Here is a 15,549-nt window from a genome sequence, read left to right as displayed (position 1 = left end):
TGAAATTTTAATATGTGTATCCTGGGTACCATGCGATGCTGTAAAAAAAAAAAATTATGTTATATGGATGGATGGTTCTGATATTATGCAAGGCATGCATAAATTCATTACTCACAAAAGTAGGAAAATCACGCAAGAAATTTGAAAAAAAAACGTAAAAATGTGTAAAAAATGATAATTTTACAAAAACTTATGACTTAAAACAGAAATGAGTGAAAAAAATTTTTCACAATTTTTGCCGGTCGCTGTACTCGAACCCGCGACCTCCGGCGTGTCAAGCTGTCACCACAGTCACCCCAAACATTTTTAAAAATGGGTTTTCTAATAGTATACAACTAATTTTATTGTGAAACTAACATAAATAACAGGAAAGAGCAGAAAAACATCACCAAAACGTGATTACTGACTTGTGATCCTTTTTAAAAATCTGATATGCGCTTTTATAACACATAATTACGGACGAACTAACCAATATTTTGCACTGAAAATTTGTAGACAAGTTCTTAGAAGTGTGTTCTTTCAAAATATAACAAAACTTGAAAATTGATATTTGTCATCACAATTCCATTATTTTTATGTAAGTACAGAACAATTTTATTTTCCGACTTGTGGTCCTATTTCACAGAGTGCATCACATTTACTAAAGTTGTATCATCTGCAAATCCATATACTTAATGTCCCATTTAATTTTAGTTCAAAAATGTCATTAATGTAAATTAAAAAGAGGATTGGTCCTAGTATGCTGCCCTGTGGTACTGCATGCACTACTGGTAAGAAATTCCCAATTTTATTCCCAACTTTAACAGCTTGAGTTCTTCCCTCCAAGTAGGATCTGAACCAGTCATGCTGCATTCCCCTTATCCCACAGTTCCAGAGCTTCTGTAAGATAATCCCAACATCAACGGTGTCAAATGCCTTACTGAGATAGAGGTATGCTGCCGCAACACTATCACCCGCATCAAGACCATCAACTACCTCAGTAATATGATCAAATAGGGCATCACTAGTACCCTTCCCAGACAAAAATCCGTATTGCTGTTTTGAAAAGAAATCTTTTGAATGCAGGAAATTTAAAATTTGATTTTTTACAACTTTTTCAAAAATGGTTGATAGTACTGAAAGAATTGGCCTGTAATGTTCCATAAATAATTTTCTCTTGTTCTTATGAACAGGGACAACAATGGCCTTTTTCAAAGACCTCGGGAATTTCCCGTGATTTATTGATTTGTTAAAAATGTCAGCGATAACTGGTGCCAAAATAACAGAATTTTCCTTAAAACAGTTTTGCTGGAATGTTGTCATGTCCCGTAGATGGTTTGTTTGAGAGACTTGAGACCTCAGCATGAATCTCATCACTTGTTACCGGAGGGAACCCCAGGCTATTTATAATTTTCTTGGCTGGGTAAGCACTGTTTGTATCAAGGTTTTGGAATTCATTTGAGATTTTTAAGTAAATACATTTGAGACCATAATTTCATTTACCTCAACCAAAACCTCTTCCTGATTTATTCTAATTTTTGCCAGTTTATCTTTCTGCTTCCCCCTGATCAAATCTATGTTTCCAGTACTTCCTCGGGTCATTTTTACATTTCTCCAAATTCATGTTTGAAGGATCGAGGGAGGGTTCTTTTTGAAAAAGGAGGTTATTTAGAAGGATTTTGATTGAAACACTTCAATTTTTCATTTATTTTCATTTCTAATGGGGTGGGGGGCGAGGGAGATTTTTTTCATTGAAAATGGAATTATTCAGAAGAGTTCTGACAAAGAAATTGGAAATTTTCACAAATTAATATTCGATCCATTTTCCTGATTTTTTTTTACAATTTTAGGGGGGGGGGGGGCTCTGTACAAGAGGATTAATATTGCTCGTGGGTCTGAGGAAGTTTTTTTTTCGAAAATGAGGTTATTTAGAAAAGTTTTGATACAGAAATGGACAATTTTCTGCGATAAAATTTACCACCTTTGACCTATGTTATTTATTTTTAGGGTGGGGGGGGGGAATTACTTGCCTCGGGAAGGTGGGAAACTCTGAAAATGATCATAAATTGTCTTTTTGAAGCAAATTCTCGTAGCTAATTATACAAAAGAACAAAATTTCCAGAGTTTTCCTCAAAAAAGTAAACATTTTTGAAAAATTCTGACGCAAAAATGTAACATTCTGATCAACTGAATTTTTCAATTTTTTTTCATGCTTTTCTAGGTAACACGAGGGTCTCTCCAAATAATATTTCATTTGGAATTGGGCAAAATCAAAAATTAGCAATTCTCATAAAATCCAAGAACTTCAGAAGGCGTGAGAGTGAAATAATACCCATTTTACACATTTTAAGTAGAATTTCGGGTAATTTTGAGCCTATCTAGGATCAGAGACCTTTCCCACCATCTCACACAAAAAACTTTTTTACAAAAAATGGGACTTAAATTCAACATAACGATTCAAAAGTTCGTTTCATTCACAACATCCTACCACAATATCGTTCGTGACCGATTCGTTCACTTCAGCAGCACGTTCCTATCTTGATCGAAATAATTTAACAAATTTCGACTTCAACTAGAGCCAGGTTTATTTCATTTCCTCTGCCAAACGTCATCATCGTAAGTGTACTGCACACGTATCCAATCCACCACACAACTACATACAAGTACGTATTACACCTGAACCTACGAGAATATCGCCGTTCACTCGAATCAACATCGCACACATATACAAAAATTGCATGATTATACGGTACATCCACTTGTACGTATGTAATTGTACTATGTATGTGTATTTTTATCACTTACACAGTCGATCGACGACAAGAAACACAACAATGCGAGGAGTAAACCGATACGGCGCTCAGCGAAGCCATATACTTTTTCGGAGTGTGCTGATAAGATAAGACCGTACATTTATTGTAATATGTGCTCGAATGCGAACGGCGACGATGACGGTGACGAGAATGGGTATAACACACCGTAAAGCAAATACAACAAATCATCGAATAGAAAAATTATCGCAAAAATTGAACCATAGCTCGTTGATACCGGTCTGTGTATATTTTATAGAACTTCGCAGGGGTTCGAATATTCCGAAAATTGCATACAAAGACAAACATTATAACGTACATTTTGATAATCAAATCGTTTTTTACACGACCTTTCCCCCCTATCACTTCTACATATTTTAATGAAAACAAGCTAGGTCCACATGACCTGGCATAATGGATTCCCGGATTGTACATATGATTTGGATTCAATGCTGTTGCCTACCAACATTTCTGAGTGATTGAGTTTTTGAAGATGACCTATCAGGAGAGAAAATTTGGAAAAAATTCCAATTTATAGTACTCATGCAAACATACTCGTATTTTTGAAAAAAAATTTGGAGTGCTTGAAATAGGTTCGGAAATATGGCGGTTATAAATTTTCTTTTGTCAATATCTCCCCCTGAGGGAGCCAGAAAATTTTGAAAAAATTCACTTGGCTAGACTCATGTCGTCTCAACACGTTTTGGGTAAATTAAAATTTTTTATTCAAAATTCATTGAATTTGAAGTATGACCCCCCCCCCCCAAAAAAAAAAACGTTTTTCGCCACTTCGGGCAAATTTTTTACCATCTTTCACACACTGACACATGGACACAGATTTCAGTACAAAAATACCTCAAATATCCAGTACAACCTCCTCCTCCTTCCCCCTTCCACAAAAAATTACGAATAGGTAAATTGACATTCATAGTCGAACTTACGTAAAAAATTTCCAAGCACTAATTTTTCCTTTCACTAGCAACAATAAGAATAATTCTAGCAGCTGATAATGTAAAAAAGCTTCGCAAACAGTACACATAATAATTTCACTTCACGGTTCGAACACGACGAAGCGATAACAAGGTATATTATCGTTTTCAACACAACGACGACCCGATCATCATCATTACCACTACACTATCGCCATTTTTTCTCTAAACCAATACCATACAATATATATATGCTATACCAGACCATAAACTATCGTCTTGGCACGAAACGAAAACATTATTACATATCGAATCGAATGCAATATGCATTACAAGAAATCGAGTAGCACAAACGACGACTCGCTTGTTGTCAAAGTTGCAACTGTTGCATCGCATCGGCTCGAGTCGGCTCATCGGGTTGTTGAGGTTGATTATTTTTTCAACCTTGTTTAGGGCTTCGTGGTGGTTGTCGATTGTTGTCAACGTCAATACAACCCCCCTCCCCACCCTTTTTCCTTCCACTATCATAACAGCAGCACCAGTCAATGGGACCGTATTGCATATTTGTCTTTATTAACGGACGATATTGATGACTTAATTCGATTCAATTTCAATTTAAATACGATTTATTCTATTTTGAGAACAACGTCCTTTAAAATGACAGCGAGGAGAAAGATAGGACGACATTTTTGAAAATGTTTCAGAGTATTTAACCCGTAGATTGCTCATTTTAATCCTTAAATGAAAATCTGATGGAAGTTTCGGTACTCGAAATAGGTGGACGGGTTCTGCGCCAGGAATCTGCACAAAGGCAGCTTGAGCAAACAATTAAAGAAATGAAATTTTGGCCGAAATAATGGATCAAAATTTAAGGTATTTGGTTTTCAGGTTGTTCATTTTTATCTATAAATGAGAATCTGATGGAAGTTTCGGTACTCGAAATAAGTGGACGGGTTCTGCGCCAGGAATCTGGACAAGGGCAGCTTGAGTCAAAAATTTAAAAAATGAAATTTTGGCCAAAATAATGGATACTTTAATAGACTTTATTAAAATTCAAGGTATTTGGTTTTCAGGTTGTTCATGTCTATCCATAAATAAGAATCTGATGAAGGTTTTGGTGTTCTGAATGGGTAGGTGGGTTCTGCGCCAGGAATCTCAACAAAGGCAACTTGATCAAATTTAAAAAATGAAATTTTGGGCCAAAATGATGGATACTTTAATAGACTTTACCAAAATTTGAGGTATTTGGTTTACAGGTTGTTCGTTTCTATTCATAAATAAGAATCTGATGAAGGTTTTGGTGCTCTGAATGGGTAGACGGGTTCTGCGCCAGGAACCTCAACAAAGGCAACTTGGTCAAATTTTTAAAAAATAATTTTGAGACAAAATAATGGATACTTTGTTAAACTTTATCAGAATTTAAAATATTTGGTTTTCAGGTTGTTCATGTCTATCCATAAATAAGAATCTGATGAAGGTTTTGGTGTTCTGAATGGGTAGGCGGGTTCTGCGCCAGGAATCTCAACAAAGGCAACTTGATCAAATTAAAAAAAATAATTTTGAGACAAAATAATGGATACTTTGTTAAACTTTATCAGAATTTAAAATATTTGGTTTTCAGGTTGTTCATGTCTATCCATAAATAAGAATCTGATGAAGGTTTTGGTGTTCTGAATGGGTAGGCGGGTTCTGCGCCAGGAATCTCAACAAAGGCAACTTGATCAAATTTAAAAAAATAATTTTGAGACAAAATAATGGATACTTTGTTAAACTTTATCAGAATTTAAAATATTTGGTTTTCAGGTTGTTTATGTCTATCCATAAAAATAAGAATCTGATGAAGGTTTTGGTGTTCTGAATGGGTAGGCGGGTTCTGCGCCAGGAATCTCAACAAAGGCAACTTGATCAAATTTAAAAAAATAATTTTGAGCAAAAATAATGGATACTTTGTTACATTTTATCAGAATTTGAAATATTTGGTTTTCAGGTTGTTCATGTCTATCCATAAATAAGAATCTGATGAAGGTTTTGGTGATCTGAATGGGTAGATGGGTTCTGCGCCAGGAACCTCAACAATGGCAACTTGATCAAATTTTTAAAAAATAATTTTGAGCCAAAATAATGGATACTTTGTTAAACTTTATCAGAATTTAAAATATTTGGTTTTCAGGTTGTTCATGTCTATCCATAAATAAGAATCAGATGAAGGTTTTGGTGTTCTGAATGGGTAGGCGGGTTCTGCGCCAGGAATCTCAACAAAGGCAACTTGATCAAATTTAAAAAAATAATTTTGAGACAAAATAATGGATACTTTGTTAAACTTTATCAGAATTTAAAATATTTGGTTTTCAGGTTGTTCATTTCTATCCATAAATAAGAATCTGATGAAGGTTTCGGTGTTCTGAATGGGTGGGCGGGTTCTGCGCCAGGAATCTCAACAAAGGCAACTTGATCAAATTAAAAAAATGAAATTTTGGGCCAAAATAATGGATACTTTAATAGACTTTATCAAAACTTAAGGTATTTGGTTTACAGGTTGTTCGTTTCTATTCATAAATAAGAATCTGATGAAGGTTTTGGTGCTCTGAATGGGTAGACGGGTTCTGCGCCAGGAACCTCAACAAAGGCAACTTGGTCAAATTTTTAAAAAATAATTTTGAGACAAAATAATGGATACTTTGTTAAACTTTATCAGAATTTAAAATATTTGGTTTTCAGGTTGTTCATGTCTATCCATAAATAAGAATCTGATGAAGGTTTTGGTGTTCTGAATGGGTAGGCGGGTTCTGCGCCAGGAATCTCAACAAAGGCAACTTGATCAAATTAAAAAAAATAATTTTGAGACAAAATAATGGATACTTTGTTAAACTTTATCAGAATTTAAAATATTTGGTTTTCAGGTTGTTCATGTCTATCCATAAATAAGAATCTGATGAAGGTTTTGGTGTTCTGAATGGGTAGGCGGGTTCTGCGCCAGGAATCTCAACAAAGGCAACTTGATCAAATTTAAAAAAATAATTTTGAGACAAAATAATGGATACTTTGTTAAACTTTATCAGAATTTAAAATATTTGGTTTTCAGGTTGTTTATGTCTATCCATAAAAATAAGAATCTGATGAAGGTTTTGGTGTTCTGAATGGGTACGCGGGTTCTGCGCCAGGAATCTCAACAAAGGCAACTTGATCAAATTTAAAAAAATAATTTTGAGCAAAAATAATGGATACTTTGTTACATTTTATCAGAATTTGAAATATTTGGTTTTCAGGTTGTTCATGTCTATCCATAAATAAGAATCTGATGAAGGTTTTGGTGATCTGAATGGGTAGATGGGTTCTGCGCCAGGAACCTCAACAATGGCAACTTGATCAAATTTTTAAAAAATAATTTTGAGCCAAAATAATGGATACTTTGTTGAACTTTATCAGAATTTAAAATATTTGGTTTTCAGGTTGTTCATGTCTATCCATAAATAAGAATCAGATGAAGGTTTTGGTGTTCTGAATGGGTAGGCGGGTTCTGCGCCAGGAATCTCAACAAAGGCAACTTGATCAAATTTAAAAAAATAATTTTGAGACAAAATAATGGATACTTTGTTAAACTTTATCAGAATTTAAAATATTTGGTTTTCAGGTTGTTCATTTCTATCCATAAATAAGAATCTGATGAAGGTTTCGGTGTTCTGAATGGGTGGGCGGGTTCTGCGCCAGGAATCTCAACAAAGGCAACTTGATCAAATTAAAAAAATGAAATTTTGGGCCAAAATAATGGATACTTTAATAGACTTTATCAAAACTTAAGGTATTTGGTTTTCAGGTTGTTTGTTTCTATCCATAATAAGAATCTGATGAAGGTTTTGGTGCTCTGAATGGGTAGGCGGGTTCTGCGCCAGGAACCTCAACAATGGCAACTTGAGCAAATTTTTAAAAAATAATTTTGAGCCAAAATAATGGATACTTTGTTAAACTTTATCAGAATTAAAAATATTTGGTTTTCAGGTTGTTCATTTCTATCCATAAATAAGAATCTGATGAAGGTTTTGGTGTTCTGAATGGGTGGGCGGGTTCTGCGCCAGGAATCTCAACAAAGGCAACTTGATCAAATTAAAAAAGTAAAATGTTTGCCAAAATAATGAATACTTCATTAAACTTCATCAAAATTCAAAGTATTCGGTTTTTAGGTTGTTCATTTCCGAATCTGATAAATGTTTCAGTGCTCTGAATAGGTGGACGGGTACTGCGCCAGGAACCTCAACAAAGGCAACTTGATCAAATTTTAAAAAAATAATTTTGAGCCAAAGTAGTGGATACTTTGTTAAACTTTATCAGAATTTAAAATATTTGGTTTTCAGGTTGTTCATTTCTATCCATAAATAAGAATCTGATGAAGGTTTCGGTGTTCTGAATGGGCGGGCGGGTTCTGCCCCAGGAATCTTAACAAAGGCAACTTGATCAAATTAAAAAAGTAAAATGTTTGCCAAAATAACGAATACTTCATTACACTTCATCAAAATTCAAAGTATTTGGTTTTTACTTTTTAGGCTGTTCATTTCCGAATCTGATAAAAGTTTCAGTGCTCTAAATAGGTGGACGGGTTCTGCGCCAGGAATCTGAACAAAGGCAACTTGATCAAATTGAAAAAATGAAATTTGGGCCAAAATAATGGATATTTTATCAAACGTTACACCAAAAAATCTGAAAATATAATTCACAAAGAAGATACTCCAGCCACAAAAAAATTTTTGGACCGAAGGAGAATCAAAAGAGGGTCTCAAAATACACCATCATTGCAAAGTTTAGCAACTGAAATCCATTTTTCGATTTTTTGGCGAATTCTTAAAATTCCATAAAACTAGAATTTTTGACAAGAAACAAGACTAGGACAATTTTAGCAAAAAACAACACTTTTTGAAATACTTTTGGACAATTTCCGCCAAAAAAGCGAGGATTTCAGTCAAAAAGCAAGAATTTGACCATTTTAGCAAAAAGTAACATTTTTGGAAACTATTGGCAAGAAAATTCCATCGAAGTATTTTTTCACACTTTTCGGTGCTTTTTGGAAATTTTTGCTGAAACATTTTACTGAAACTTTGAGGTACTTTTATCAACTTTGAACAATGTTTCAAGCAATTGTTGCCAAATTTATCTCAATTTTGCTCAAATGTCATCAATTTTAGACAAATTTTATTCCACTTTGATGACATTTGATCAATTTTCTTGGTAATGTTTTGAAAATCAATGCAATTTTCACGAAATTTCGATCAAATGCTGAAATGATGACTCACAAAATTACAGTTTTTTGTTACTTAGAGTTAACACGACTGATTCAAGGGCTTTTAAAACAACGCAATTTTATTCACTTACTCTTCTTCATCTCGAAAACATTACACTTTAGGTTTAAAATATGAAAACTCACCTGAAACAAACAAACAAAAAATACACCTCATATTAGTTACGGAGCTTGTCATATCTTTTTACAGCTTACATATTTAATAAAATGTGCAGAAAATGATGAGCTGAGAGAGGATGAACTCCAAAAAAATATGAAAAAAAAAGAGAATACAAATCGAACATCATCAAAATCATGTTACTCAGTTCTTTTACGTACCTACATTTCTCACTACAGAACTTATAGCATAATAAAATACTCGATAATTTTTCTCATCAAGTCAAATAAGGAGGTTTTTTTTTTAAATATGTACATACTCGAAAGACGAATGGCAAGCATAGCAGAACCAGATACGCATACATGAGAGAACCAAACATTGCAGGAAGGAAGGAGAGAAGGGAGAGAGCATCGATTACATAAGGCGATCTTCGCGGTCTGGTCAAATTATGGTAACATCTTGAACGCCCACTGTCCCAATACGCAAGAAAGTAGATTACCTTGGGATCAGGTACGACGTACGCGAACGACGTACTACGTCAAGGGGCGGCGGCGTATCGTACACTTCTGTCCTCCATTTCAATAATGATAGGGGAAAAAAGAGAGCAGGGATACAAATCACTTTTTTTTTGATCGAATAAATGACAACATTTAATTCTCAATTCCCAAATACATATCTAAAAATTACCCCTATAATTTCAACAAATTGTAACGAGTTTTCGGTTCCATCGAATGCATTAGATATCCACTAAGGTACATATCTCTTGAGAAATAGGACAACCTGTTGAAGCATGACTCAAAATTCAAATGGCAGGATATTTTTTTTTAATGTTTAAATATAGAGACCAACACTACCTATATAATAATAATACAATTTGGGGAGAAGCAGGTTTCAACACCTTAAATTAAAAACAAATCAAAATTCTGAGAAGAGAATGAATAGAAAATCACACTGTATTCGTATGATTGGGGAAATGGAAAAAACCCGAAATTGATTAGCAATTTTGGCAAAAAAAGTGAGACCTGTTGGCAACTTTTGCAAAAAGATTGAGAACAGGACTTCTTTTCTATTTCGCATAGACAGAAAGCAGGGCTCAAACGGCAAAAAATTGTACTTGACAATTTTGGCAAAAAAAAGTCACTAATTTGGCAATTTTTGAAAAAAAATTCGACCTTTTCAGACACTTGAGGAAAAAATCAATACTTTTTGGAAGTTTTGGAAAGAAATCAGGAATTTCCCAACAATTTCAGCAAAATATTAAGGACAAAAAAACAGTAATTTTTTGTGAATTCTAGCAAAAAAACAGCGCCTAATAGATGATTTTGGAAAATTAAAATTCTCAAAAAAAAAAAATGGGTTTTAACAATTTTTACAAAAAATAAAACCTAATAATTTTTTGAAAATGCAATTTTAATAATTTTAAGAGATATTCGGATTTTTTAAAAATATTACGAAAAATAGCCCTTTTTGGAAGTTTTGGCAAAAATGGGCCTTTTAGAATATTTAACAAAAGAACAAAACTTTTTTGACAATTTTGACAAAAAATGTGACTATTTGACAACTTTAGGTAAAACTGGAACTTTCTAATAATTTTGGCCAAAAATCGACCTTATCGCATTTCTGACAACGAAACCAGACATTTCTGACAATTGGGGAGGGGGGGTGGGGGGAGGAATTCTGTCAAAATTATGACTTTTTCACAAGTCCAGGAAAAGTTATGCTCTTTTGACCATTTTGGAATAATACGATTCTCCATTTTTAGTTTTCACGTCACTAATTGGTCCAACTCGTTCATCCCCTAACTCAATTATAACTCTAAATCAAAATACTTACTCACACTTTCAAAATTCATTAAGCGTTGTAAATTGAAAATCAAACACTTACCCATGGTTTTCGAGTCAATTAATAAACAGTAAAATTTTATAGCTGTGGGCTCTTTGATTCCCACAGCCACCCCCCCCCCCATTCACACAATAATTTGGTTCTCATAAATGTCAAAACTTCGAAACTTTTATGGCTCTGGGCTCACGTTTTCACCCTCACGCTCGCGATCATTTTCAATATGATAAAACCAAAATTTGAATAACATTGATATTTCTCATATAAAAAGTTGACATAATTGACAATTTGGACAAGAGCTAATGAGCTCTAAGTACTTTTTAAACCCCTTTAAAATTAACCACAAGTACATTCAAAACACTGACATGACATTTACGACTTTTTTATCACTTACTAATTATTCAGAATTATAACCCTTTTCCATTTGTCATGTGTCGGTACCCTCCAAATTGCAACTTTACGATGTTATAAATGTCACCCTCATTTCAAAATCGGGCATCCTTTTTGGTCCTTTCCCAAAATAAATTTAAATCAAACTATCTTACCAATTTGCCCAATTTGAAGCCCTCCCTCTCAAAAATGAACCAAATTTTATTATCTATACATACAATTAGGGTGAGTTTACAAACTTTCAGTTGTTTTCGGACTACCAAAATAGATACTTCGAGTTCTGCTTAACGGTTTGTTTCTCCACTACTGAATTTTTCAAGTTCTTACTTACTTATTGAATTTTCAAGTAGGTAAGAGGGGCGTTTCAAAAGTAAGTTTCGCTATTTTTTTTCTCCGGAACTACTGTACCAAACTGGATGAAATTTTGGGGATATTTAATTTTTGAGTTGCTGGTAACGCTGTAAATTTTTCAAGTCTCTATGTTGAAGTGATCGCGTGCAGTAGGTTCTCAAACATTGAGCGATGATTTGAAGCATCCTTGACTCAAAATACTTTACATGATACGATTATTTAACGTCTATTGAAAAAAATTTGGTTCAAATTCACGAAGAGATGTGTCGAGTGCATAAACCAAACGTTGTGAGTGTGTAAATGGTGCATTGATGGAGGAAATCTTCAGAAATGAACGTACGCCTCAGAAAATTCGCAATTTGACGTGAAAAGGTTGCCTCAACGACAGTCTGACGTCATTTGACAACATTCAAAGCATAAGTGATGCGCTCCGAGGAATATTTCCACCATCAACGCATCGTTTGGTTCATGCACTCAACACATTTCTTCGTGAATTTTAAACAAATTTTTTTCAATAGACGTTAAATAATCGTATCATGTAAGGTATTTTGAGTCAAGGACGCTTCTAATCATCACTCAATGTTTGAGAAGCTACTGCACGCGATCCCTTCAACATAGAAACTTGAAAAAATTACAGTGTTACCAGCAACTCAAAAATTAAATATCCCCCAAATTTCTTCCAGTTTGATCCAGTAGTTCCGGAGAAAAAAAAATAGCAAAACTTACTTTTGAGACGCCCCTTGTATAATTTTTTTCAGAGATTTATTGAATTTATTCGCGAATCAATTTATTGGTCAATTATTTTTACTCTTGAGTCAATGAATGTTTTTATCACACATTTTATAATTTTTCACAAGACCATTTGAGAATTTCGATTTTTGGTTCACGAATCCATTTACAGCACTTGAGATTTTCTGTGGCCGGATACCAAAAAAGTCGGATAATTCAAAATGAAATTTTTTGAGTAGAAATGAAGTGCATAAGCTTGAGAAGACAATTTTTCATCCAAAAAATCAAGTTTTGGCTCAAAATAGGAACAATGAATTGAAAAAACCACGAATAAACAAAAATAATATTATACTTTTGTACGTGACTGAAAATTAAATACAGACTCAAGTTATAATTTTTCAAGGTAAATTGAGTCGATTTCAAAGAAAATAATACCGTTAGAATACAAAACGTCACATAATAGTGCATATTTTTACACATTTCAAAATCAAAAATTGGGGTGTTTATTTAAAATTTTGGATTATTCGACCTTGTTGAGTCGGATAATGCGAAATGGAAGTCGGATAATTCGGAGTCGGATAATCAAGAGCCTCCTGTATTGAGTTTCTCCTTACGTCGCCTAAACTTAATTTCAAATTTTTGTATTTTGTGTAAATAACGATTCAAACATTTTCCAAATTTAACCGTAAAATCAGATTTTTATAAAATTGGATTTTATTACTTTTTATCCAAAATTTTGTAAATTTCTATGTTGAATTTAAGTATCAAATTAAATTTTGAAAACTTGAATTTTCGAATTTTATTTTATTAAAACTTGAGGAATATAACAGTTTTTCATTCGTCATTTCTGTACCCAATTCACCCCCCCCCCCTCACAACAAAAAAAAATTGGAGCGCGACAGCACTGTTTGTATGCTGAATTTTTTTTTTTAAATAATTGAAAGAAGTTAATAATCAAAGTTCAGCTGTTTTTTATATCTCAAAAAGTGTCCAGTTCAAAGAGAAACTTATGAAAAAAATACCCGGACCCCTCTCCCCTGAACTTCTTGAATATTAAAGTATGGGGTAAGTTTAGAAAATTGGGAAAATTGGTCTGGAAAACCTGGAAAGTCATAGGCAATAAGACTTGCCAAAAATAATGGATAACTTGGGGGGGCTGGAGCGGTCCCAAAAAGCTTCAGAAGGAGGGTGTGGGGAACGGTGGATTTCAACGAAAAGAGATCTTTTTTTTTGAAACAATTACCAATGAAACCTTCGAATAGAATTTTTTCTACAGTAAAATGGCCAATCTTTGGCTAACAAAGGATGATGGGTCATTATTGACTGAACGATGAAATACCTACGCCTTCTGCTATACTTCACATCCTCTCGACGGGAATTTTTTCAGAACTAATTTAGCAAATGCTCATTCTACGCCTACGAACAGTCACACTCGAGCCATAAGTATTGCGAGTTAAGTATATCCATCATGCGCAATAAATCTTCGTGTCTGGCATTCGCAAAAGCTCTCTAATCAGCACACAATCGACTCTGAAAATAACCCTTCTCAACTTGAAATAACTGCCGTCGATCACGGAAAAAGACCAACGAGTCTACAAGTGCTTTTCCCCCTTCGGCGACCTCGTCGAATGAGCCAAATCCAGGCACAGGTACATATAACAAGAGGGCAGGAGATAACGCCGAAGGACGCGGACGCCGCGCGAAAGCTTAGAAAAAAAATGCACGTACGAATAATACATCGCACAGCACAGCAGATCAGCGTCAGCCAAACTTTGTCCAGTGCAGAGTGGTTGGCGTTGTTGGCTGCTTTTGAGCTTTGTAGCTATACCCTGTGTAAGGTGGTATGATATACGTACGGTAGGGCACATTGGTAAAACACCACGTTCTCGTTCTCTATCGATTTCATCAACCCTGTTTCAGTTTTTAACCAAAACAAACATCTCTTCACTCCTTTATACCCACGGACGACGCAACGCAACTCTTCACCCTCCCCCTCCCCTCCCACCCGCTGTACCCGATTTCTCACCCTTACGAGCTTTCACGTCGTAGTCGTCGTCCTCGATTCGCGCGCGCGAGTGTGCGATGCAGCGCGGTGCGAAATGTCACGAAACTGAGAGAGAAAATGGCGACTGGCGGTCGCCTCCGTCTGTACCTCCTACAGGGGCATGGGCAGCTGCTTCATTTATTCTGCGTATATACTTGTTATAATTTGCGTGTGTTGTACTATTTGAACGTCAAAGTTGACCGTTTTTTTTTTTTTTGCCCTGGCTGCGAGAAAATTGGGTATTCGCGTCGAGGTTCCGCTGCCAAAAAACAAAGTCCGCAATACCTCATCTCTCACGTTATTAGGTTTGGGAGGCGAAGAGAAAAAACACTCAGACACAGATTCGTTATTTTGACGCGTCTGGCGAAAGCTATCAAAGCTGCATTGTCTGAATGTGCGATAATACGATAACCGAATGCAGATTTGGCTCATTGCAGAACGTCTCTGCACCGTCCAAAACTCAGCGTTTCTCTTACTGCTTTCAAGTATCATGAGAATATCGTCTTCTATCTTTTGATTTAATTTTCTAGCTTTCGAAGTGCGCCCAGAAAAAATATCGCCGGCGGACTTCGGCGTTTAGGAACTTGTTGAAAACTTTCAAAAACTTCAAACTAGTCACTACAGTACATAATTTGAAAAACTAATGCCGCCGAAGGCGTAACTAGACACTCTTTAAAATCAACGTTCCAACAGTTTTAAATTTGAATTTCGCCATCACGTCACTCTTGATACGTTCCTTGGATCAAGTTGATTTTTATTCTGATTTTTTCAGTTTTCTCTGCCAGTGACAGTTTTTTTTTAGTCTGCGTAGTGCAACGTTCTTCAAAATATTATCCATTATTAAAATTCTTCAATTTTGATATCGATTGGACCATTTGCAAAATGAACGAAAAATTGCATAAAACATTACTTAAATGACTTAAAAACACGAGTAAAATTTTCAAATCATTGAAAATTGCCAAAAATTGATGAAATTTCGGTGAGCAATAATGAAATGGGTGAAACACTGTTGAAATTCCTTCTAAACACAAGCGAAAGCTTCAAAAAATCCTCTAAACGACTAGGAAATGAAGAGTTTAAATTTGCCAAAAATG

The 15,549-nt window shown here is 34.7% G+C and overlaps 1 protein-coding gene across 3 annotated transcripts in view; it reads right to left on the bottom strand.

Annotated features, from left to right (window-relative positions):
* gw (trinucleotide repeat containing adaptor 6-like gawky) overlaps positions 1 to 15,549 on the bottom strand; it is a 101,322-nt gene that overhangs the window by 73,581 nt on the left and 12,192 nt on the right. Inside the window, exon 1 of one of the 3 annotated variants that reach the window (XM_065355279.1) lies at positions 3,731 to 3,902. The exons of the other annotated variants lie outside the window; for them this stretch is intronic. The gene's annotated coding sequence lies outside the window, so the exon portion shown is untranslated. Of the gene's footprint in view, positions 1 to 3,730; positions 3,903 to 15,549 lie in introns of those variants that run through there. 3 annotated transcript variants of the gene reach the window in all.

Source organism: Planococcus citri, chromosome 1 (genome assembly GCF_950023065.1).
Source record: "Planococcus citri chromosome 1, ihPlaCitr1.1, whole genome shotgun sequence".
Classification (NCBI taxonomy): domain Eukaryota; kingdom Metazoa; phylum Arthropoda; class Insecta; order Hemiptera; family Pseudococcidae; genus Planococcus; species Planococcus citri.
The sequence above is the reverse complement of the archived record's forward strand: the minus strand, read 5'-3'. Positions and strand labels throughout refer to the sequence as shown.